Raw genomic sequence first — 23970 nt, 5'->3', positions numbered from 1 at the left:
TCCTACTAGTACCTTTGGCAGAGATCTGTTTGTTTTCCTCATAGCACTTAACAGTTTGTAATAATTTTCTCTGTTGCTTTACTTACTTACTATCTGCGACTATAAGCTTCATGAGGACAGGGGCCCATCTGTCTTGTTCACTTTGAATTCCTACTTCGTATCTCAGGGACTGGCTCCATGTAGGAGCTTAATAAATAGTATGTGCCCCTGGAGAGTAGTTGAATGATTAAATAAATGAACCCAACATACAAAATATATTGACGTCATGTTTCTATAGGCCTGACATACACACATTGCGTTGTTTTCCAAATATTAATTAATGGGGCCTTTGGAATTTCCCTGAGGGGTTGGCCGAGGGTGCTTCCATGTGGAAGATGCAGGACACAAATAGAGCGAAATGATTTATTCTGGGTCACTGATGACTCAATGTCTGGGAATAGAAACACACTCCAAAACCTTTGCTCTAATTAGTCAAGGTAATTATTAGGCACAATAATTAGGCATGAATGACCTCAGCCAGGCTGTTTTGTAACCTCTGGAATTTAAGACCTGTACTAATTTTGCTTTAATGGCAGGATTTGTTGTGGCTTGCCACCCCCACCCCTTCTCTGCTTTTTCTGAGCAAACAAACATTTGTCTCAAAACATAATCTTTTGGGGGCATCTGGCTGGCTGAGTCGGTAGAGCATGTGACTCTTGATCTCAGTCTTGGGGTTTTGAGTTCGAGCCCCACATTGGGTGTGGAGCGTACTTGGAAATAAAACCTTTAGGGGCACCTGGGTGGCTCAGTCGGTTGAGTGAATAACTCTTGATTTAGGCTCAGGTCACGATCCCAGGGTTGTGTGACCGAACCCCATGTCAGGCTCCACGTGGAGCATGGAGTCTGGTTAGGATTCTCTCTCTCTCCCTCTGTCCTTCGCCCACTCGTGCTCTCTCTCTCTAAAAATAAAAATAAAAATAAAATAAAATAAAATAAAATAAAATAAAATAAAATAAAATAAAACTTTAGAAAACACACACACGAACACACCCTTTTCAATGAGATGCTTGGCCTCACCCACTATCACATTCTGGAGTCGTCCCTCAGATTACTGCCCTCTGATACAGCTTTTGCTTTTGTGGGATTCTTTTGGTTTGGGGTTATTGTAAGAGGTGGACTCTGGTCCCTGAGAAACTCCTCTCCTGGCTCCTTCGCTTATTGAAGCGATATTTACTGCGCCCCCTTCTGGGAGCAGAGGTCTATGCACCCCAACAGAGCCAACAGGGAGTAAAACAATTCCCACCCTGGAAAAGAATTCTCGGGGCGTCCCTGGCAGGGTGAGGAGGGTTTACGGCATTTTGGTTTCCTCTTTATCTTACTCTTGGCTCGTCATCGCAGCTAGCATTTCCCATGATCTTCCTCTATATGATGCATGGTGTTATGTGAGTTTACTAGAAACACTCCTAGAAATAGTCCTATGAAGAATGTTATTACTATTAGTGCTAGGATTACCGCCCCCGTTTTACAGATGCACGGGGGCTTAAGTGACTTGCCCAAATTCACACAGTTGGTAGGTAAGTGACAGTGGCAGGACCTGAAACCAGTCTTCAGAATGGGTGCTCTTACCCACTATACCAGGCTCACTATAGCAATATTTTGGATTCTCCAGAAAGGTCTCCAAATTCTCTGACATTGTACACCCACTTCTTTTTCTGTTTTATTTATTTATTTAGAGGGAGGGGCAGAGAGAGAGGGAGACAGAGAATCCCAAGCAGGCTCCCCCACTGTCAGCACAGAGTCTGACACGGGCCTCGAACTCACAACCTTGAGATCATGACCTGAGCATTACTCAACTGACTGAGCCCCCCAGGTGCCCCTGCTCACCCACTTCTATACTCACAAGACAAACATTTCCGGGGGACCCTCTGGCTGATGGCAAGGCCCCAGTAAGGCAATGAGTAGGGATATGGAGATGAACCAAAGCCAATGCTTGCCTTAGAGTTGGGGCCGTTTGGAGGAAGGACCAGGACTTTGGAGTGGGACCCTGGCCTCAAATCCTGGCGGGGTCAGTAATTAGGGTTGCCAGATTTAGCAAATCAGAGCATAGGTCACACAGTTACATCTGACTTTCAGATAAACAGTGAATAACTTCTTAGTATAAGTATGTTCCATGCGTGTGTTGCATTTCATCTGGCAACCTTACAGGTAATTAATTGCTGTGTGACCTTGGGTCCTTCACTCAATCTCTCTGATCTCAGATTCCCTGCTTTCCCAATGAGGAAACCAATTCCCATTGCACAGGGTTGCTTTCAGAAATAAGATAGGGTGTGGGGCGCCTGTGTAGCTCAGTCGCATGAACGTCTGACTTTGGCTCAGGTCACGATCTCACGGTTTGTGAGTTTGAGCCCCACGTCGGGCTCTGTGCTGACAGCTCAGTGCCTGGAGTGTGCTTCAGATTTCAGACTCTTTTTGTACCTCTCCCGCTCGTGCTCTCTCTGTATCTCTCAAAAATAAATAAACTTAAAAAAAAGAAAGAAGGAAGAGTGACTATATTAAGCACTAGGAATGTGAGGTGCTTCCTAACTGGTCCATTTTCATAGCCTGCTCCAACTTGCCCCGTGCAGGAGCTGGGGTAGAGGGGACTTTGAAAACCAGCTCAGTCCACGGCCTACTGAAAACCTTTTGAGGTTCCCAGGGCACCTGGACTGAAGCCCAAAGGCATCTGGATGTACAAGTCCCTTCGCAGCAGGTGGTGTCCAGGGCAGAGACCCTTCTCGGAAACCACCGCAGTGGCTAACCTAGGATTCTATTCTCTCTGCGTCTCCCCAAGTGCCCAGCTCCAGGCGTGAAGCTCCCAAAGTGAAGGAGGAGCGAAATGCAGGGGATTTCAGACCTGAGATGTGGAAACAGTCCAGTGGGCTACCACCAGATATCCCTCCGTTTCTCTCCAGCCTCCTGAATCTTCCCCATCTCGACCACCCCTCCTCAAACGGCTGTTTGCTGCCGAATTGCGATAACCTTCTTGCAGGCTTACTGGCTTGCAGATTAAAACTAACCGTAGCAGAATTTTTAATCTGAAAATTTTAGAGGGAATAAGGGCGCCTGGCTGGCTTAGTCGGTCGAGCATGTGACTCTGGATCTCAGCATCTTGAGGCTGAGCCCCACGTTGGGTATAGAGTTTACTTAAAGAAAAAAACGGGGGCACCTGGGTGGCTGAGTCAGTTGAGTCTGACTTGATTTCAGCTCAAGTCACGATCTCACAGCTGTGAGACCAACCCCCGCGTCGGGCTCTGTGCCGACAGTACAGAGCCTGCTCGGGATTCTCTCTCTTCCTCTCTCTCTCTCTGCCCCTCCCACTCCCTCCTCTCCTCTCTAAAATAAAATTTTAAAAATTTAAAAAAAAAAAAACCAAAACAAGTACAAAGAATAGAAAAATGGACTAGCTCATCAGCTCACGGTCGATGCTGTTTTCCCAAGTCTAGCCAATCCAAGAGACATTAAAAAAAAAAAGTCTCTTTTGTGAATCTTGCACATCAAAAGCCTTGGCTTTCAAGATTATCATCTCTGCCATGAGTTTCAAAAGCCCGTTTAGCAACTTGGTGAAAGCAAGAATTTGACTGTTTGGCCACTTTCTGCTTTCTTTGTTTGAATTGGTTTGGGTCAAGCCTGTCCAAGGGATATGTAATGATTCAGGCCTCAACCTCAGGACTGGGTTTTGTGGGGAGAGGGGTCAGAGGGTTTCTTTTATAAAGGGAACATAGCATTGGTGCGTGTGCAAAAAACATGCTAGTCATTGCTATTTTTGTTGTCAGAATAATTTTAGTGAATTTCAATGATTTCTCAGAACACTCACAGATGTGATGGCCACTCCTTTGTTCTTCTTTTGTATTATTATTTTTTACATTTTAAGTGTATTTATTTTGAGTGAGAGAGAGAGAGAGACAGAAATGAGTGCCAGAGAGGGGCAGAGAGAGAGGGAGACAGAGAATCCCAAGCAAGCTCCACACTGTTACCGCAGAGTCTGGCTCAAGGCTCAAACTCACACACAGCAAGAACATGACCTGAGCCTAAAGCAAGAGTTCGATGCTTAACTGACCACCCAGGCGCCCCTCCCCCCGCCAACCCTGGTTTTTTTTCCCTATGTTTTTAAGCTCTTCAACTACCATTTCTCCTAATTTAAACTCTTGCCAGATCCTAACTCCCAACCCTGGGGTGGTTATTCTCTGCAATGAATAAGTCAGTATCCTAGGTGTTTCTGCAAGAGCACCTTCTCAGGGCTGCACCCATCCAGGCTGGCAAATCAGTGGCTTGGCTGTCACCTGAAGCCCCATGTCATCTGAAAATCTGATGCTCCTGCTTTGCGTTGCATCATCTGATTTCCGGTCATAAGCATTGGCATTCATGTTGAAGTCAGTCACCTGTTTAAAAAAAAGCACGAAGTCCCTTTGCAGCCAAATCCACTGAAATTTCCCAATGTTTTCCAACACCAGAAGTCTCCCAGAATCAGGACTTAGCCAGACAGGATAATTCAGGCCCAGACATGATACACACTGAAGGGGAAGGAAGGATGGTTAGGGGTGAGAGCCACTTACTGAGAATAGAATCGCTGGTGTTTATCCTCAGCTCAGCCAACAACTTCCCTGGTGCCCCCACAGGCCACAGCCAGGCTCTGTTTCCAAACAGCAGTTTTCCTGATGACAAAATCGGAAGAGCCTTGTGTCCTTACAGCTAGAGGCAAGAACCCTTGTGTGTGTGTTTTTTTAAAGTGGACCAAATGATTACAATTGGTTGAGATTTTTTTTTTTTAATGTTTATTTATTTTTGAGAGAGAGAGAGAGAGCTTGCACAAGGGAGGGGCGGAGAGAGACAGGGAGAGAGAGAATCCCTAACAGTCCTGATGTGGACTCAATCCCACCAGCCGTGACATCATAACCTGAGCCAAAATCAAGAGCCAGATGCTCAATCAACTGATCCACCCAGGCACCCTGGGTGATTTTTTTTTTTTTTTTAATAATAAAGTTTTAGAACAGTTTTAAATTTACAGAAAAGTTGTGAAGATAGTGCCAGCAATTCCACACCGTCTGCGTTTCCCGCATGATTTTCCCATATTACAGACACCTTACATTATCATGTATTTGTCACAATTGACCAATGTTTTTATTTATTTTGTGGAATTCTTTTCAATGTTTACTTTTGAGAGAGAAAGCGAGAGACCGTGTGTGAGCAGGGGGAGGGGCAGAGAGAGGGGGACACAGAATCTGAAACAGGCACCAGGCTCTGAGCTGTCAGCACAGAGCCTGACGTGGGGTCCGAACCCACCAACAGTGACACCAGATGCCATTGAACTGCAGGGTTGTCGATTTTAAAGCTAATTTCCTATTTGGGGCACTTAGGTTATTTTCAGTTTTGGGTTCCTACAAATAATTCTGTAATAAGCTAGGTTGGGTTTTCTGCTAACCAAATCTTTGCATACAGATTTTTTTTCTTCACATAAATTTCTAAACATAGAATCGAAGGGTTAGGATGACATATTTGAAATCTTTGGATGCTAACTGCTGAACGCCCTCCGCATTTCCACTCTCACCCCGGACAGCGTATGAAATGCCTATTTCTCTATATCCCCACCAACACCGCATATTAAATAGTTGTTTAAAAATCTGTGCAAATTGCTTTGGTGTGTTTTTAAAAAAATTTTTTTAAATGTTTTTATTTATTTGAGCACCTGGGTGGCTCAGTCGGTTAAGAGTCCGACTTTGGCTCAGGTCATGAAATCGCGGTTTGTGAGTTCGAGCCCTGCATCAGGCTCTGTGCTGACAGCTCGGAGCCTGGATCCTGCTTCAGAATCTGTGTCTCCCTCTCCCTCTGCCCCTTGCCTACTCACACTCTGTTTCTGTCTCTGTCTCTCTCAAAAATAAACAAACATTTAAAAAAATTTTTAAAGAAATATCATAAACAAAAACAAGTGTTCTGTGGATAGGAACTTCATTGTGCCTCAATTCCTCTTTAAAATAGGAATAAAAATATCAACCTCCTTGAGGAATTATGGGGATCAAATAAGTTAATACAAAGGCGTTATGATAAATATCAACACATGTAGAATCAAAATTAACAACTCAGGAAACAACAAACATTGGTGAGAATGCAGAGGAAAGGGAACACTTTTGTACTGCTGGTGGGAATGCAAACTGGTGTAGCTACTTGGGAAAACAGTGTGAGGTTCCTCAGAAAATTAAAAATAGAACTACCCTAGACCCAGCAATTGCACTACTAGGTATTTATCCAAAGGATACAAAAAAATGCTGATTCGAAGGGGCACATGCACCCCAATGTTTATAGCCAATAGCCAAAGTATCAAAAGAGCCCAAATGCCCATCGACTGATGAATGGATAAAGAAGATGTGGTACAATGGAGTATTACTCGGCAATGAAAAAGAATGAAACCTTGCCATTTGTAAAACGTGGATGGAACTAGAGTATATTATGGTGAGCGAAATAAGTCAAAGAAAGACAAATATCATATGATTTCACTCATATGTGGAATTTAAGAAACTCAACAGATGAACACAGAGGAAGGGAAGGAAAAATAAGGTTAAAAACAGAGAGGGAGGCAAACCATAAGAGACTCTTAAATATAGAGAACAAACTGAGGGTTGCTGGCAGGGTGTTGGGTGGGGGAATGGGCTAAATGGGTGATGGGCATGAAGGAGGTGCTTGTTGGGATAAGCCCCAGGTGTTTTATTGTCGATGAATCACTAATTTCTATTCCTGAAATCATGATTACGCTATATGTTAACTAACTTGGATTTAAATAAAATAGGGGCGCCTGGGTGGCTCCATCAGCTAAGCATCCGACTCTTGGTTTCGCAGGCCATGATCTCAGGCTTTCGTGGGTTTGAAACCCACGTGGGGCTCTGCACTGAGCATGAAGCTGCTTGGGATTCTCTCTTCCCCCCCCCTCCCCTGCTCACACTGTCTCTGTCTCTCTCAAAATAAATAAATTAAAAAAAAAACCTAAATAAAATAAAAAAAACCCCACATGTGAAATCTTATGTGTGGCTGGGCGACCTTCTATGAAAATGTTATTATGGATTGCTGCAATATCCAGGTCTTTGTTCTTGGGTGTCAGGAGATAGTGTTAGGCAGGGTCATATGACTGGCTCTGGCCAACAGATTATGATCAGAAGTGATGTGTCACTTCCTATTTGAGAGAGCAAAAAGCCACCGTAAGTAAGACTCTCCAGGCTTTGTCTTCCCCTTCGCGGAGGGTGGAGTCACAAGACAGAAGCTGCCTGCATCCCTGAGTCACTGTGCATCATCCCGTGGAGGGCAGCAGCTGTGATGGATTGTTGCCTGGACCCAGAGCAGGCTCTGCCTGAGCAAGGAATTCACTTCCGTGAGGTTTAGCTGATTCGATCTTCTTGTCATTGTGGTTCAGTCACTGGCAGTAGCCTGACTACTAGAACAGATGTTTGAATGCTCCCAGACAATAACCCACACGGTGCATTTGGAGGATGCAGCGTACCGCCCCTCGAATCCTTCACCCCACCCTGAGCCTGGGCCTCTCCTGTTCTCTTACAAAAGGCTGTTGCTTCAGCTGCTGGGAGAATTCACAGAAACACAGTCTGCCAAACATATTGGTACCATCAGCTCTTAGCACCCCTGGGGTACAGGGGACATGATTCTAATTTTTTTTTCAGTTGAGATCTAACTGGCAATTGACATGTAACACTGTATTAGTTCCAGGTATGCAACATAATGATTCAATATTTGTATATATTGTTAAATGATGACCACAGTAAATTTAGTTAACATCCATCACCACACAGCTTTACAGACCCTTTCTCCTTGTGAATAGAACTTGTAAGATTTACTGTTTCAACAACTTTCCAATGTACGACACGGTATTATTAACTCTAGTCTCCATGCTATACAAGTGCTGTATTTTTTAAGAAGGAAAGAAAATGTCCTTGTGATTTTGGGATTATGGTCTGCCAGCGCCATGGTTAACGCACCCCCGTTTAGGAAGAGCTAGGGAAGATGCACGTATTTGCACCTGTTCCTTGTGCTGGGCAGCCTCTGAGGGGGTCCCCAAAGATCCACACCTCCTGGTATTCATGCCCTTGTGTAATTCCCTTCCCCATGGTGTGGGCTGAACTCACTGACTTGCCTCCAGTGAATAGAATACAGCTGAAGTGATGGATGTCACCTCCAAGGGTAGGTTATAAAAAACTGTCATTTCTGTCTTGGGCACCTCCTTTCTTTTCCTCTGCTGAAAAGAATCCAGCTGCCAGGTCCTCAGCAGCCCCGTAGAGGCTTAATTAACATAACTATCACCCAAACTGTTTCCTTTCCCAAAGGAGATTACAATAGAATCTTGTAATCCCTCCTTCTGGTCCTTCCCTGTCCTCCCACACATCCCCAGGCAACCTTTCATCTGTTTTCTGTGGCTATAGATTAGTTTGCATTTTCTATAAAGGGAATGAATCATAAGGCACACACTTTTTTTTGGGGGGGGGTCTGGTTTCCTCTACTTAGCATAGTTATTCGGAGATTCACCCGTGTTGTACTGTGGACCGAGAGTTCATTTCTTCTCACTGCTGCATAGCAGCAGTGTATGGATGCACTATGGTCTGTTTATCTTTCCACCTGTTGGACATTCGGGTTGCTTCCAGTTTCTGCCTATTGCAGAGAAACACAGGGGGGTGCCTGGGTGGCTCAATTGGTTAAGCATCTGATTTCAGATCAGGTCATGATCTCACACTTCATGAGTTCAAGCCCCGCTTCCGGCTTGCTGCTTTCAGTACAGAGTTTGCTTCAGATCCTGTGTCTCTGGCTCTCTCTGGCCCTCCCTCACCCAAATAAATAAATACTAAACAAAAAAAATATTTTAAAGAAGAGCATGTAAGTGCGGATATAGGCTTTCTTTTCTCTTTGGTAAATACCTGGGAGTATTGGTGGAAATGGTAGAGTATTATCGTGAGTGTATGTTGAATTTTATTTTATTTTGTGAAGTTAATTTTTATTATTTTTTATGTTTATTTTTATTTTTGAGAGACAGAGTACCAGCGGGGGAGGGGCAGAGAGAGAGGGAGACACAGAATTGGAAACAGGCTCCGGGCTCTGAGCTGTCAGCAAAGACCCCAACATTGGGGCTCAAACTCAGGGAGTGTGAGATCATGATCTGAACTGAAGTCGGACTCTTAACTGACTGAGCCACCCAGGTTCCCCTATGTTTTTATTTTTAAAGTAATCTCCACACAGTTGGATATTACCTATGTCTCTAAACTCACAATCCCAAGATCGAGAGTAAGATTCCCTACCAACTGAGGCAGCCAGGCATCCTGTATACTGATTAACATTTTTTTTTTAAAGTTTATTCACTTATTTTGAGAGAGAGAGAGACTACGGGAGGGGCAGAGATAGAGGAAGAGAGGATCCCAAGCAGGCTCTGCACCATCAGCATGGATCCTGATGGGCTCAAACTCATCAACCATGAGATCATGACCTAAGCCTAAACTAAGTGTCAGGTTCTTTTTTTTTTTTAATTTTTTTTTTTTAACGTTTATTTATTTTTGAGACAGAGAGACAGAGCATGAACAGGGGAGGGGCAGAGAGAGAGGGAGACACAGAATCTGAAACAGGCTCCAGGCTCTGAGCTGTCAGCACAGAGCCCAACGCGGGGCTTGAACTCACGGACCATGAGATCATGACCTGAGCCGAAGTCGGACGCTTAACCGACCGAGCCACCCAGGCGCCCCCTAAGTGTCAGGTTCTTAATGGGCTGAGTCATCCAGGCACCCCCTGTATGTTGAATTTTAAAAGAAACTCTTGGCTTATTTTTCAAAGTGATTGTACCACTCTACAGTCCCACAAACTACTCTGTACGATGTTTAACCATTCTGGAACTAACCAGTAAACACCAGAAGTCCCAGTGTCTGTGACAGCCATCTCCCAGCACCCCCCATTCCAAATGCTTCCCAGAATGGGGCGATACCCCCACCTCTGCTAGACCAGAGGCATTCTTGTTCCAGTGGTAGGAACCCCCATTTATGAACCATGGAAGAAAGCTTGTGAACCCATATTTCTTTTTTTACTTCTTTTTTTTTTTTATTTTAAGAAAGAGAGAGCGCACATGAGCAAGGGAGAAGGGGCAGAGGGAGAGAGAGAGAGAATCCTAAGCAGCTTCCATGCTGCGCGGTGCAGATGAATCCTGACATGGGGCTTGATCCCACAGGCCTGGGATCATGACCTGAGCTGAAATCTAGAACCGGAGGCTCAACCAACTGAGCCACCCAGGTGCCCCTGTGAACCCATATTTCTGAACTGACTTCATGGTAGCCAATGTACAAGACGGTAAGAAGACCAGGAGGCAGCGACTAGCGGTACATCTTGGCTTGGCTTTGCATTTTGTGGTTCTTTGGTTTCTGAAAAGACCAAACTGCTCTTTATTTAGAAAACCACGGTTTACATGTAGTGGAGAGACACCCCGTGGCGGTTGGAACTTACAGTCAGGACCCATTTGCTTTCTATTCTTAACTTTGCCTCTGGCCCTGGAGCCTCCCAGAGCCTCCCTGGGGTAAAAATAAGTGGTGTTTGGTAATCTTGGGCTGAAAGGTGGTACTTAAGTCAAAAGTACACCTGAACTCAGCTAATTTTCTCTAATCACCTGTACCAGCCAAGGATCAGCAGGTGCGGGAGGGCTTGGGGGGGGGGGGGGGACATGATTATGATGCAACCACAACCACGCACTGCAGGACGGCACGGAACAGTGTTGTGATTCCGAAAACCTTCATCCCTGGACCTTATCAAGCTGGAGTGTGCATCAGAATCCCCAGGAGGGCTTGTTAAAGCACAGACTGCCTGGTCCCACCCCAGAGATTCTGATTTCAGGTGTCTGGAGAGGTGCCTGAGAATTGTCATTTCTTTCTTCCCTTCCTTCCTTCCTTTCAGTATGCTCCACGTGGAGCCCAAAGTGGGGCTTGAACTCACAACCCTGAGATCAAAACCTGAGCTGAGATCAAGAGTCAGATGCTTAACTGATTCCTACCCCCCCCTTTCTAAAAAATTAAAAAAGATTTTTTAGGGGCGCCTGGGTGGCTCAGTCAGTTAAGCATCCAACTTTGGCTCAGATCATGACCTCGCAGTTCGTGAATTGGAGCCCCACATCGAGCTTTCTGCTGTCACTGCCCACTTGGGATCCTCTGTCTCCCTTTCTCTCTGCCCTTCCCCAGCTCTCATGCACACTCTTTCTCAAAAATGAAAACAAATTTAAAAAATTTTTATTTTTTATTTATTAAAACTTTTTATATTAATTAATTATAGTTTTTATTTTATTTATTTTTTTTTAATTTTTTTTTCAACGTTTATTTATTTTTTTGGGACAGAGAGAGACAGAGCATGAACGGGGGAGGGGCAGAGAGAGAGGGAGACACAGAATCGGAAACAGGCTCCAGGTTCTAAGCCATCAGCCCAGAGCCTGACGCGGGGCTCGAACTCACGGACCGCGAGATCGTGACCTGGCTGAAGTCGGACGCTTAACCGACTGCGCCACCCAGGCGCCCCTATAGTTTTTATTTTAGAGAATCTTCGTTTCTAGTAAGTTCCCAGTTGGCACACCTGCTACTGATCATGGGGCCACTCTCTGAGATGCGCTTCCTTCCTGGAGGTCTTTGCTAAGGTCAAGTCCAGCTGAGTCAGTGACCTTCAGCTGGGGTGATTTTGACCACCAGGGGGCGAGACTTGGAGACATTTCTGGTTGCCACAGCTGGTGTGCAGTGGGCATTGCTACTGGCATCTAGTGGGTAAAAGCCACGTCTCAAAGCATGAGACAGCCCCCCACAGGAGTTATTCGACCCAGAATATCAACAGTGCTGAGGCTGAGAAACTCTGAACTGCCGAGGAAAGCATAAATACATCAGTAAATAATACGCAGCCATTAGGAAGAATGCCCTTTAGACCTTTTATTTCTTTTTTTCTTAGGCATTTTTAAAAATGTTTATTTATGTATTTTTAAGAGAGAGAGAGGGAGTATGAGCAGGGGAGGACAAAGAGAGGGAGGCAGAGAATCCCAAGCAGGCTCCACTCTGTCAGCACAGAGCCCGACTTGGGGCTTGAACTCATGAACCAGTGAGTCGGATGCTTAACTGACTGAGCAAGCCAGGTGTCCCATTTTCTTAGACCTTTTTGAAACTTGAGGAATTGTTTGTGATGAGGGGCAGGGGAGAAAAGGAATACATTCAACATTATCAGTGGTTTCATTAATTTTCTTTATACTTTATCACTTCCTAGAAGTTTCTTGTTTCTGTGTTTATTTATATGGCATCCGTCTCCATTTAAAAGGACCTAATCTAGTACACTTTAGGAGAATGTTAACTAGTCAGTGGATACGTGGCTGGGGAAACCCAATGTCTTATAAGTCAAATCAATGGCGAGTTGATGGGTTCTTAACAACTGACTCCCTGAAAAGAAAAGCTCTGGTTTGCGGTATTTGCTGATTTTCATGCTGTAAACATCCCCCCCTCCCCCCCCGTGGCTGATTTCAAGCCACCTCATGATGTCACCGGAGAAGCAGTTGGGTAGATGAGCACAACTGGCTGGCCAAGCCCATAGGAGCCAGGGGCCCTGCTGTTAATTATGGAAATAATTATGTTAATATAAAAGACTTGAAAAATATATACATTTTTTAATGTTTATTTTTGAGAGAGAAAGAGAGAACGAGTGGGGGAGGGACAGAAAGAGAGGGAGATACAAATCTGAAGCAGGCTCCAGGCTCCGAGCTGTCAGCACACAGCCCAACGCAGGGCTCGAACCCACGAACCGTGAGATCATGACCTGAGCTGAAGTCGCAGAATGCTCAACTGACAAAGCCATCCAAGAGCCCCAAGACTGGAAAAAAGTATTAAAAGACTGGAAGGAAAAATGGCAAAAGGCTAATAGTAGTACACTGGGATTATGCAAACATTAGAAACTATGAAGCTTCAGCTTAATACGAAATGAATTTGAGAGCGGGGGGGGGGGGGGGCAGGTAGGGAAACAGAGGTGGCTCCTAGGCTGGGTTATGTCCTGGGTTATGGAGGAATAGAATCACCTAGCCATGCAATCGACGGAATGGGAAAAGATATTTGCAAATGACCTATCAGATAAAGGGCTAGCATCCAAAATCTGAACTCACAAACTCCACACTCCCAAAATAAATAATCCAGTGAAAAAATGGGCAGTGGACATGAATAGACACTTTTCCAAAGAAGACATCCGGATGGCCAACAGGCACATGAAAAGATGCTCAATGTCACTCCTCGTCAGGGAAACCCAAGTCAAACACAAGTCAAAACCACACTCAGATACCACCTCACACCAGTCAGAGTGGCTAAAATGAACAAATCAGGAGACTATAGGTGTTGGCAAGGATGCGAAGAAATGGGAACCCTCTTGCACTGCTGGTGGGAATGCAAACTGGTGCAGCCTCTCTGGAAAAGTGTGGAGGTTCCTCAAAAAATTAAGAATACAATTATCCTACGACCGAGCAATAGTGCTACCAGGCATTTACCCAAGGGATATAGGAGTGCTGATGCATAGGGGCACATGTACCCCAATGCTTATAGCAGCACTTTCAACAATAGGCAAATTATGGAAAGATCCTAAAGGTCCATCAACTGACAAACGGATAAAGAAGATGTGGTTTATATATACAATGGAATAGTACTTGAGAAAGAATGAAATCTGGCCTTTTGCAGCAATGTGGATGGAACTGGAGGGTATTATGCTGAGTGAAATAAGCCAGGCAGAGAAAGACAGATACCATGTTTTCACTCATAGGTGGATCCTGAGAAACTTAACAGAAGACCATGGGGGAGGGGAAGGGGAAAAAAAGTTACAGAGAGGGAGGGAGGCAAACCATAAGAGACTCTGGGATACTGAGAACAAACTGAGGGTTGATGGGGGGGTGGGGGAGAGGGGAAAGTGGGTGATGGGCATTGACGAGGGTGCCTGTTGGGATGAGCACTGGGTGTTGTATGGAAACCAATCTGACAATAAATTAAAAAAAAAAAAAAAAAAAGAATCACCTAGCCATTAATGTTACTTAGCTCCCAATTTCTGGTCTCCACCCAAATTCTAAATTTGTGACTGAGAGAACCAGTTGACATGATCCTATGTCAATTGTAGTAGAGGTTGGGGGCGGGGGGAAGATGCATATAAACATGCGGTGCATGGAGGGGGGGGCATGTGCTGCAGGTGAAATGTGGGTGAGGTAGAAGTGATGGGGGCTGGGAGACTCTGCTGTGGAATGCCTGGTCAAGGAGGACTGCTCAGAGGAAGTGACATGTGAACTGAGACCTAAATGACAAGAAGGTGCCTGACAGCCTGGGACTGTGTTTTGAGAACAGCCAGCAAATGCCTTCCCACTCAAGATGCCGTCTGTGCATTGGGGCACGGGCATCGCTGGGGGCTTATTGGACGGGCACCCACCCAGGGCGCACCCCAGCTGTGTGGAACTGGACTGTGCATTTGAATGAGATCGACTGGGGGGGATTCAGGTGAGAATCACAGAGCTGGGGATTGAATTCGAGAGCCTGCATTACTGTTTCAGGATGCTGGTTTCGGTCAGATACTGTGACTCCACTGCATAGACATCTCACCTCAATGAGAAGCTGTTTCTCTAGTGAGACCCAGGCTGGCAAACGGAACTGAGCCTTTGTTTTTCAGAGCTGTGCCATTTTATTACTTTATTTTATTTTATTTTATTTTATTTTTTAAATGTTTATTTTTTTTTTTAATTTTTTTTTTCAACGTTTATTTATTTTTGGGACAGAGAGAGACAGAGCATGAACGGGGGAGGGGCAGAGAGAGAGGGAGACACAGAATCGGAAACAGGCTCCAGGCTCTGAGCCATCAGCCCAGAGCCCGACGCGGGGCTCGAACTCACGGACCGTGAGATCTTGACCTGGCTGAAGTCAGACGCTCAACCAACTGCGCCACCCAGGCGCCCCTTAAATGTTTATTTTTGAGAGAGAGAGGAGAGCGCGCACACAAGTAGAGGATGGGTAGAGAGAGGGAGAGGGAGACACAGAATCTGAAGCAGCTCCAGGCTCTGAGTTGTCATCACAGAGCCTGACATGGGGCGCGAACTCATGAACTGCAAGATCATGGGCTGAGCTGAAGTTGGATGCTGAACCGAATGAGCCACCCCAGCGCCCCTGAGAGCTGTGCCATTTTAAAACTGGTTTTGGGGGGCACCTGAGTGTCTCAGTCTGTTAGGCATCTGACTCTTGGTTTCAGCTCAGGTCATGATCTCATGGTTCGTGAGTTTGTGTCCTGTGTTGGGCTCTGCGTGGACAGCATAGAGCCTTCTTGGGATTCTCTGTCTCCCTCTCTCTCTGCCCCTCCCTGGCTCATGTTCTCTTTCCCTCTCTCTCAAAAACAAACATTTAAAAAAACCCCACAGATTTTAGGAAAGTGAAGGAATCACTTAGCAGGCAGAAGCCGGAGGCCTGAGAAACAGCGTTATCATGAGACTTTTCACAGTGACATCACCACCGGGCTGAAGCGTGCCTTCAGCCCAAGCCCTGGGCACCACAGGCAGAGTTCTCACAAGTCGGAAAGGCCACGGGCTGTCTTTCTGAATGCACTTAATTGCCTGTGATTCACCCCTCAGAGAGGAGCCAGAAAGAGAGATCGTTCCTAACCGGAGTACTATCTGATAACTGGCAGCAACTTGCAGCTACAGTTCCAGGTTGAACACCAGCTCTGGAAGGAACACGCTGTTGTAATGGGGCAAAGTTGCATAAAAGGTGGGTAAAAGCAAAGAGGAAGCACAACCAGCAACCTCAAATTTCCCCAAGCTACAGGAGATTACATTTGTTTAGCACTGCGCAGATTACTACGTCCTTTACATATAACGAGCAATGGATTGCATTTAGCTGTTGGTGCAGAGACCCAACCACAGCTGCTTACATAAACTAGAGGGCTTTTCTTTTACTTAAATAGTGGTCTGAGGACATCCACAAATTCATCAGACTTCCTCCTTTCTGCTCCACTATTCTCGGCATATGGCTTCCTTCCTCAAGGTTACCTCATGGTCAAAGATGGCTGCTGCAGCCCTGGCTACCTTGTTTGAGTTCCAGGCAACAGGAAGGAGGAAGTAGCAAGAGCAAGAGACCAAGCTAAATCACTTCCTTTTAAATAGCTTTCCTGGAAGCCCCACCCAATGACTTCCTTTTATGATTTCATCATCCTCCCTTCCTTGCAAAGGAGGCTGGGAAATGTAGTCCTTAAGCTGGGCACACTGCCCACTTGAATACAATTTAGGCTCTGTTTGCAAAAAATAACTGTGGAATGGATATTGGGAGAGAAGCATGCGGTCTCCAACATGCTTACATTATCCCATTCTGTGCTCAGTTTTGAGAGACCTTTGGGAGAATCTATAATTTCCCCCACAAGGTCTGAGATTCTCTGACACTTTTTTCTGTGTTATAAACAGACTAGCAGTATTTTTTCTTTCTTTTTCTCGGGGGGGGGGGGAGGGGAGAGAGAGACAGAGAGACAGAGAGAGAGAGACAGAGAGAGAGAGAATCTTAAGCTGGCTATATCCCATGACCCCGGGTTCATGATCTGAGCTGAAATCAAGAGTCGGATGCTCAATCAACTGAGTCACCCAGGCACCCCAAGACTAGCAGTATTTTCTCTTTTTCTTAAGAAAGGTAGAATTATTTGCCCAAGGTAAGCTGCATTTCATAGCAAGGGGAGGAGAACATATAAGGTTTCAAATCTGTCGAAAATCTTCTGTCACAATTTGTTTTCTGTGTTTCTACAGAAAACAAGAGTTTAGGGAGAAACACGTCCCTTTAATTTACCAAGTGAGGTGAGTTGTGACCACATTTGATCACAGGAAAGGCATGAGAAGGAATCAGAACACATCCCTCCCACACTCCTTCCCCCACCTGCCAGAAGAGCAGATCATTGTTCTCATACACGGTGACTGAAATGTTAGTGGGGGGAGTCACCTGCATCTCCAACAAGCCACCCCACCTTTGGAGTCCAGGACTGCACGGTCAAAGAATCTCACCCTCAGTAGGAAGCTGAGTGCAGCACGGGTACAATCGAGATGTGGTGTTTTAAAGTATATCCCCATTTCTATAGCATGCCTCCCTTCAAAGGTGGAGACAATCCCCCTGGCCTTGAGCGCGACCCAGAGTTAGTGGCTTGCTTCCATGGAAGAGACTGTACACATGCTGTATGACTTCTGAGGCTAGGTCATAAAAAGGAGAACTTCCTCCTGGCATTCTCCCTCAGCTCACTCCCTCTGGGGGAACCAGATGCCATGTCTGGTGAAATTCAGAAACCAACTCAAGAGTGTACTTAATAACGCCAACACTGGTGCTAAACTTGAGCAGGCAACGTATTAAAACCCAAAAAGGACTGCCTTTTTTTAAATGTATGTGCGGTGAAATGTTAAGTAAAAGATGTTTGATTTTATCTTATTTTTATTGACCTCTTGTGCTCACAATGTTATTTGACTTTTCTCATGTCTTTTGACTCATGCCCTTCATTCTAACTTTGAGCTTTCCTGGCAGTAATTGATCTATGAGGCCGCGTGTATGGCCTACTGTGATGAATGCGCGCATCATGTATCACGAGAAGCTGTGGGTATCACCCATTCTCTTGACGTTGCTGTGTGGTAGTCCAAGAGAGAAGGAAAAAGATGGGCTTCCATTTCAGTTTTAATTCAATCACATGGGGGCGCCTGGGTGGCTCAGTCAGTTGAACGTCCGACTTCGGCTCAGGTCACAATCTCGTGGTTCATGAGTTCAAGCCCCGCGTCGGGCTCTGTGCTGACAGCTCAGAGCCTGGAGCCTGCTTCAGATTCTGTGTCCCCCACTCTCTCTGCCCCACCCCTGCTTGTGCTCTCTCTGTGTCTTTCAAAAATGAATAAACATAAAAAAAATTTTAATTCAATCATGTGAACAAATAATCTTGGGAGTGTGGAAAGCCTTTCTAAGCCTGATGCAAAACTCAGGAGCTATAAATTCAAACACTGAACTCTTTAAAAAAATTTTCAAAGCAAGAAAAATGGAAAAGGATAAACGAAACAGAAAGCCAATGACAACCTGGGAAACTAGACTAGTCAAAGTACAGCCATAAGGAGATAACCTTTTTTCATTTCTTTGATCAGCGAAGTGCAGAGTTTTTGGTTTTTTTTTAATACCATTAGTAAGACTATGGAAAAATGGCACACATGTATTTATGGGAGCCAGTGCCAATTGCTCTGCCTTTCTGAAGCACATTTTCTTTTTCTTTTTTTGTATTTTTTTATGTATATTTATTTTTTTTTAATTTTTTTTTCAACTTTTTTATTTATTTTTGGGACAGAGAGAGACAGAGCATGAACGGGGGAGGGGCAGAGAGAGAGGGAGACACAGAATCGGAAACAGGCTCCAGGCTCTGAGCCATCAGCCCAGAGCCCGACGCGGGGCTCGAACCCACGGACCGTGAGATCGTGACCTGGCTGAAGTCGGACGCTTAACCGACTGCGCCACCCAGGCGCCCCTATGTATATTTATTTTTGAGAGAGACAGAGCCTGACATGGGGCTTGATTCCATGAACCATGAAATCATGACCTGAGCCAAAGTCAGGAGTCGGCTGCTCAACTGAGTGAGCCACCCAGGAGTCCCTTTCAGAATATTTTAAAAGGATTTATGTACTGACAAGGAATGGCGTCAAACTATGTTACGAGAAAGAAGAGTGTGATAGTACTCATAAAATGATCGCGTGTTTTTCCTTAAACGGGGGACATACATGTGTATAGTTACATACACACATACACAAGGACACCATTTCCAAAGGTTACATGTTAGCTCTTGAGTATAGGATTGAGACACATGCCAGACAAGGTAGGTGGAATAACTTTTCACTTCTTACTTTCTGTTCTTCTGTGCAATTGGAATTCTTCCGTTGAAACAAGGAGTACTTGTTAGAACCAGTGAATACAGAATATGGTGCTCTTACAGGGGATTCTACCTCATGGAATGTATAGGAAAGGAGGAATTAAAGGATGGCCAAGATGGGTTAGTTGTACAGAGACCCTGAGTACGTGTTCCTATAGTACTAAAACACTGAAAACAGCCAAAATGCTTTGTGGTGATGAACTGATACATTATGATGGGCCTATACCATGGGGTACTATGTGACTGTTAATAAGAAGTAAGCAGGTGACTACCGTTGACCTTTAAGGAACATGGGTTTGAACTGCGTTGGTCCACTTATATGCAAATTTTTTTCAGTCAATACAGTACAGGTCTGTGAATGTATTTATTCTTCCTTGTAATGTTCTTAGTCACATTTTCTTCTCTCTAGCTTCCTTTATTGTAAGAACACAGTATATAATACATACATAGCATACAACCTACATGTTAGCCAACTGTATATGTTATGATGGATGAGGCTTCCAATCAATAGAAAGCTATCAGTAGTTAAGTTTCAGGGGTGTACAAAGTCACATGGATTTTCAACTGTGCGTGGGGTCATACCCTTAACCTCCACATCGTTCAAGGGTCAACGTAGTATATTGTTGGCATGGAAAAGATGTCCAAGATATATTACAAAATGGAAAATAAAAGGTCAGTTTCATAACAAGCTGTGTAATATATCTTTTGTGTTCAAAAGTGTTTACATATAGGGGTGCCTGTGTGGCTCAGTCAGTTAAGCATCCGACTTTGGTTCAGGTCATGATCTCGAGGTTTGCTTGAGCCCTGCATCGGGCTATGTGCTGACAGGTCAGAGCGTGGAGCCTGCTTCAGATTCTGTGTCTCCGTCTCTCTCTGCCCCTCACCCACTCACGCTCTCTCTCTCAAAAATAAATGAATGTTGGGGCGCCTGGGTGGCTCAGTCGGTTAAGCGGCCGACTTCGGCTCAGGTCACGATCTCGCGATCCGTGAGTTCGAGCCCCGCGTCGGGCTCTGTGCTGACAGCTCAGAGCCTGGAGCCTGTTTCAGATTCTGTGTCTCCCTGTCTCTCTGCCCCTCCCCTGTTCATGCTCTGTCTCTCTCTGTCTCAAAAATAAATAAACGTTAAAAAAAAAATTAAAAAAAAAATAAATGAATGTTAAAAAAAAAAACTTAAAAAAAAAGTCTTTATGTATACATACCTAAAAGTCTGGAAGGTGTTAAAAATCAAAGTGCAGTGGCACCTGGCTGCCCTAGTCTGTGGAACATGTGATTCTTGATCTTGGGGTCCTGAGTTCCAGCCCCACGTTGGGCATGGAGCCTATGGAAAAAAAAAAAAAAAAGAAGAAAGTATACATTAACTCACATTTTCTTCAGTCATCAAATGCTACTTACTTTAAATGGATGTGAAGTTTCCAGAGTTTAGCTGAGAAATGTCACATGCACTGTGGCTCCTATAAACCTCCCAATTCCAAGGTTGGAGGCTAATCCAGGATCACTTTCTCAGGCCCCTTGAGGACTAATTTTTTTTTTTTTTTTTTTTTTTTTTTTTTTTTTTAGTGCCAGTCTTTATTGAGTAATTTCGTGGATGTGTGAGGAACTCAGTTCTTTTCTCATTTATTCTCATTGAATCTTGAAAGCAAACCTCAGGAATTTGTTATCATCTCCATTTTTGATGCTCAAAGAGTCTTACTAATGTGCCCAAGGTCACTCAGACAGGAAGTGCCTATAAAGTTATTTAGAAAGCCAAACTAGATGGCACTATCTCATCAATAGAAAAAAAATGTGGTCCAAGTCAAACTAGATTATTACTGGTTTTGTAAGCCTTTTCCATGTCTGTGCCTTTCTTTTTATTTTATTATTATTTTTTTAATGTTTGTTTATTTTTGAGAAAGACAGAGACAGAGTGTGAATGGGGGAGGGGCAGAGAGCAAGGAAGACAGAATCCGGGACAGGCTCCAGGCTCTGAGCTGTTAGCACAGAGCCCGACGCGGGGCTCGAACCCACAAACCGTGAGATCATGACCTGAGCTGAAGTCGGACGCTTAACCAACTGAGCCACCCAGGCGCCCCTTTATTTAATTTAATTAAAAAAAATTTTTTTTAACGTTTTATTTTTGAGACAGAGAGAGACAGAGCATGAATGGGGGGAGGGTCAGAGAGAGAGGTTGACACAGAATCAGAAGCAGGCTCCAGGTTCTGAGCTGTCAGCCCAGAGCCTGACGCAGGGCTTGAACTCACGGACCGCGAGATCACGACCTGAGCCGAAGTCAGACGGTTAACCAACGGAGCCACCCAGGCGCCCCATCCCTTTATTTTATTTTTTAATGTTTATTTATTTTGTTTTGTAAAAAAAATTTTTTTTAGCGTTTATTTATTTTTGAGACAGAGAGAGACAGAACATGAACGGGGGAGGGGCAGAGAGAGAGGGAGACACAGAATCGGAAACAGGCTCCAGGCTCTCAGCCATCAGCCCAGAGCCCGATGCGGGGCTCGAACTCACGGACCGTGAGATCATGACCTGAGCTGAAGTCAGACGCCCAACCAACTCAGCCACCCAGGTGCCCCTAATGTTTATTTATTTTGGACAGAGACGGAGTATGAGCAGGGGAGGGGAAGAGAGAGAGAGGGAGACACAGAATCTGAAGCAGGCTCCAGGCTCTGATCTGTCAGCACAGAGCCTGATGTGGGGCTTGAACCCATGTGGGGCTGTGAGACCATGGCCTGTGCTATAGTCAGACACTTAACCAACTGAGCCACCCAGGTGCTTTGTATCTCTGTGCCTTTCAACTTATGTGTCCCAGTGCTCTGAGGGGCCTCTGCCTTCCAGGAGCCTTGGCTGTGCTTCATGGTCTAGCAATGCTTCCCCCCCCAGGAAGTCCTCTGAAATTCCACCACTGGGAAATACCCATTTATCCTCCTTACAAATCTAACTTTCCGCCATCGTAGCATAGGCCATATACTGTTTTTACAGTAGCCACAGGTGAGCCTCATCCCACAGCCCTTGCAGGTTGGCTATGAGCACCCAGCAGGTATTGACGTGTAATAATGCTGCTTAGGTTTTATAAACAGCAGTTTAGAATGAAACTGACCAATAGCTTGGGTCTCCAGAGTCATCTCTGTGTGTCTGGGGGTAGGGAGGGGGAGGAAGAGAGGAAGAGAGAGAGAACACTCATTTAAGACCTTGGCAAGTCTCAGAAAAATCTCTATGAAAATACCCTCAAATTAAACATTTTTTGCCACACAGGCGCCTGGGTGGCTCAGTCGGTTAAGTGCCCAACTTTGGCTCAGGTCATGATCTCGGGGTTTGTGGGTTCGAGCCCTGTGTAGGGCTGTGGTGACAGCTCAGAGCCTGGAGCCTACTTTGGATTCTATGCCTCCCTCTCTCTGCCCCTCCCCTGCTCCTGCTTTGTCTCTCTCCGTCTCGCAAAAAATACGTTAAAAAAAATTTCTTTGCCATAAAAATAACATATTTTCAGATGTTTTTCTATTGTAATCATTGAAAAAAATTCTTTTAATACTACAGAATCAACAGATAGTTTTTGCTGTGCTGGTGCAAAAGAGGTAAGCCCCAGGCTGTGTGCCTCTGATAGTGGATGGACAAAATGCATTCATGGCCTGCTGCTCCCACTCTGGCTGCCTGAAAACTTGGGGTTCCCCTCTAACACCCACTTTTGCCTGGCATGTACTTTCTGCGTGGCCTCCAACCCCCTTTCTTCCTAAACCTTACCTATCTTTTTAAAGATTCAACCAGGAAGAAGACTGCCAAGATTCTGACCTTGAAGAAGTTACTTTTTGGAGACAGCAGTCCTGTAAGAAAACACATCAATAGTAGATCATTTCATGTAGTGATACGGGGTATGAAACAGTAAAACCAGGCAATAGGAGAGTAGGGGGCTCTACTTTAACAAGGCTGCTATGACAAGAGCTCTGTGCTCACAGGCCGTTTGAGCTGAGCCTTGAGAACTGAGGGGCGGGGGGAGGGGGAAGAGTCCAGAGAGCGTGTACCATGACAGCAAAGGCCCTGTGGCAGAAAAGAGCTTAGTGTCCTGGGGAAACATAAAGAAAGCCAGTGTGAATGGGCAGCACAAGACAAGCAGGGGATGGTGTCAGGTGAAAATAAAGGAGGCGGACCCATATCCTGTAGGTCAAAGTGAGGAGGGTGCGCGAGGTGGCAGCTAGTGGGGGATGGTGGCCTGGCCGACTTCTCCAGCATTGGGTGGCTCCTGCCCCTGACGCCGGAGTCTGGGGTGGCGGGTTTGCCTCTGTGCGGTCATGGCTCGTTTGCGTGGCTGCTTCCACTGGGGTGCCCCGGGGTCGCAGGGGCAACAGGGTCACCGCGCCGCGCGGGTTAACTGGAGGCCGCGCCGTCCACTCGGCGCGGCCACGCGGGTTCCGGCCGCGGGAGGCGGGGGCTGGCGCGTGACGCAGGCTGCCCGCACTTGGCCCCGCAGCCTGCTTGTCGGGACAGGTGCGGGGCCGCCACCCACCCCGGCTCGGGCTCCCCGTCCCGCGCTCCGTTGCGCGGGCGGCCTCCAGGGTGGACTGGCGGCCGCGACACGGGACGCTGTCCCCGAAGACCAGCCCGCTGGCCTTGCCACTTGCGAGCTTTTCTTAGAGCTCGGAGGCCCAAATTGCCCGTGAGAGAAATGGGACACTGAAATAAACAGATGGGGGAACACTCTGTCAAGCTGGACACAAGTTGGGCGTTTCCTTCTCTTTCTCCACGTCCCTCCTCCCCTTTGGAAGCCCAAAGGGCTGGAGCAGGCTGGCTGCCACCCCCGACACCCCAGCGACTCCGAGGCGCGGAGGCCCGACTTACTTTTGCTTCCCCTCAGGCCGGGAAGCGCCTGAAAACCCCCGCGGGGCGCGGTCGCTAGGGCGGGTCACGTGACCCCGACTCGACGCCCCGCGTGGTGGTTGTGCCCAGCGGCGAGCAAGCGAGTGCGCATGCGTACCTTTTATCTCACCCCCACCCCACCCCCGGTTGGCTTGGACGCAACCACTGTCAGCTCCTCCCCCTCCTCCTCCATCCTTCCCGACATATACTCCC

At 46.0% G+C, this 23970-nt stretch overlaps 1 long non-coding RNA gene across 8 annotated transcripts in view; it reads right to left on the bottom strand.

The window, feature by feature from the left end:
- LOC147573141 (uncharacterized) overlaps nt 1-23876 on the bottom strand; it is a 30435-nt gene extending 6559 nt beyond the window's left edge. The window contains exons 1-6 of one of the 8 annotated variants that reach the window (XR_015245265.1): nt 23740-23868; nt 22648-22727; nt 20121-20239; nt 4572-4670; nt 4299-4397; nt 389-938 (exon numbers count right to left, since the gene is read on the bottom strand). This is a non-coding gene — a long non-coding RNA (uncharacterized LOC147573141). The other 7 variants (XR_015245259.1, XR_015245264.1, XR_015245263.1 and 4 more) reach the window with 7 other exon arrangements.
- Between the last annotated feature and the right edge of the window lie 94 nt (nt 23877-23970).

This window comes from Puma concolor, chromosome E3, assembly GCF_028749965.1.
Source record: "Puma concolor isolate L17-30 chromosome E3, mPumCon1.1.hap2, whole genome shotgun sequence".
NCBI lineage: Eukaryota > Metazoa > Chordata > Mammalia > Carnivora > Felidae > Puma > Puma concolor.
The sequence above is the reverse complement of the archived record's forward strand: the minus strand, read 5'-3'. Positions and strand labels throughout refer to the sequence as shown.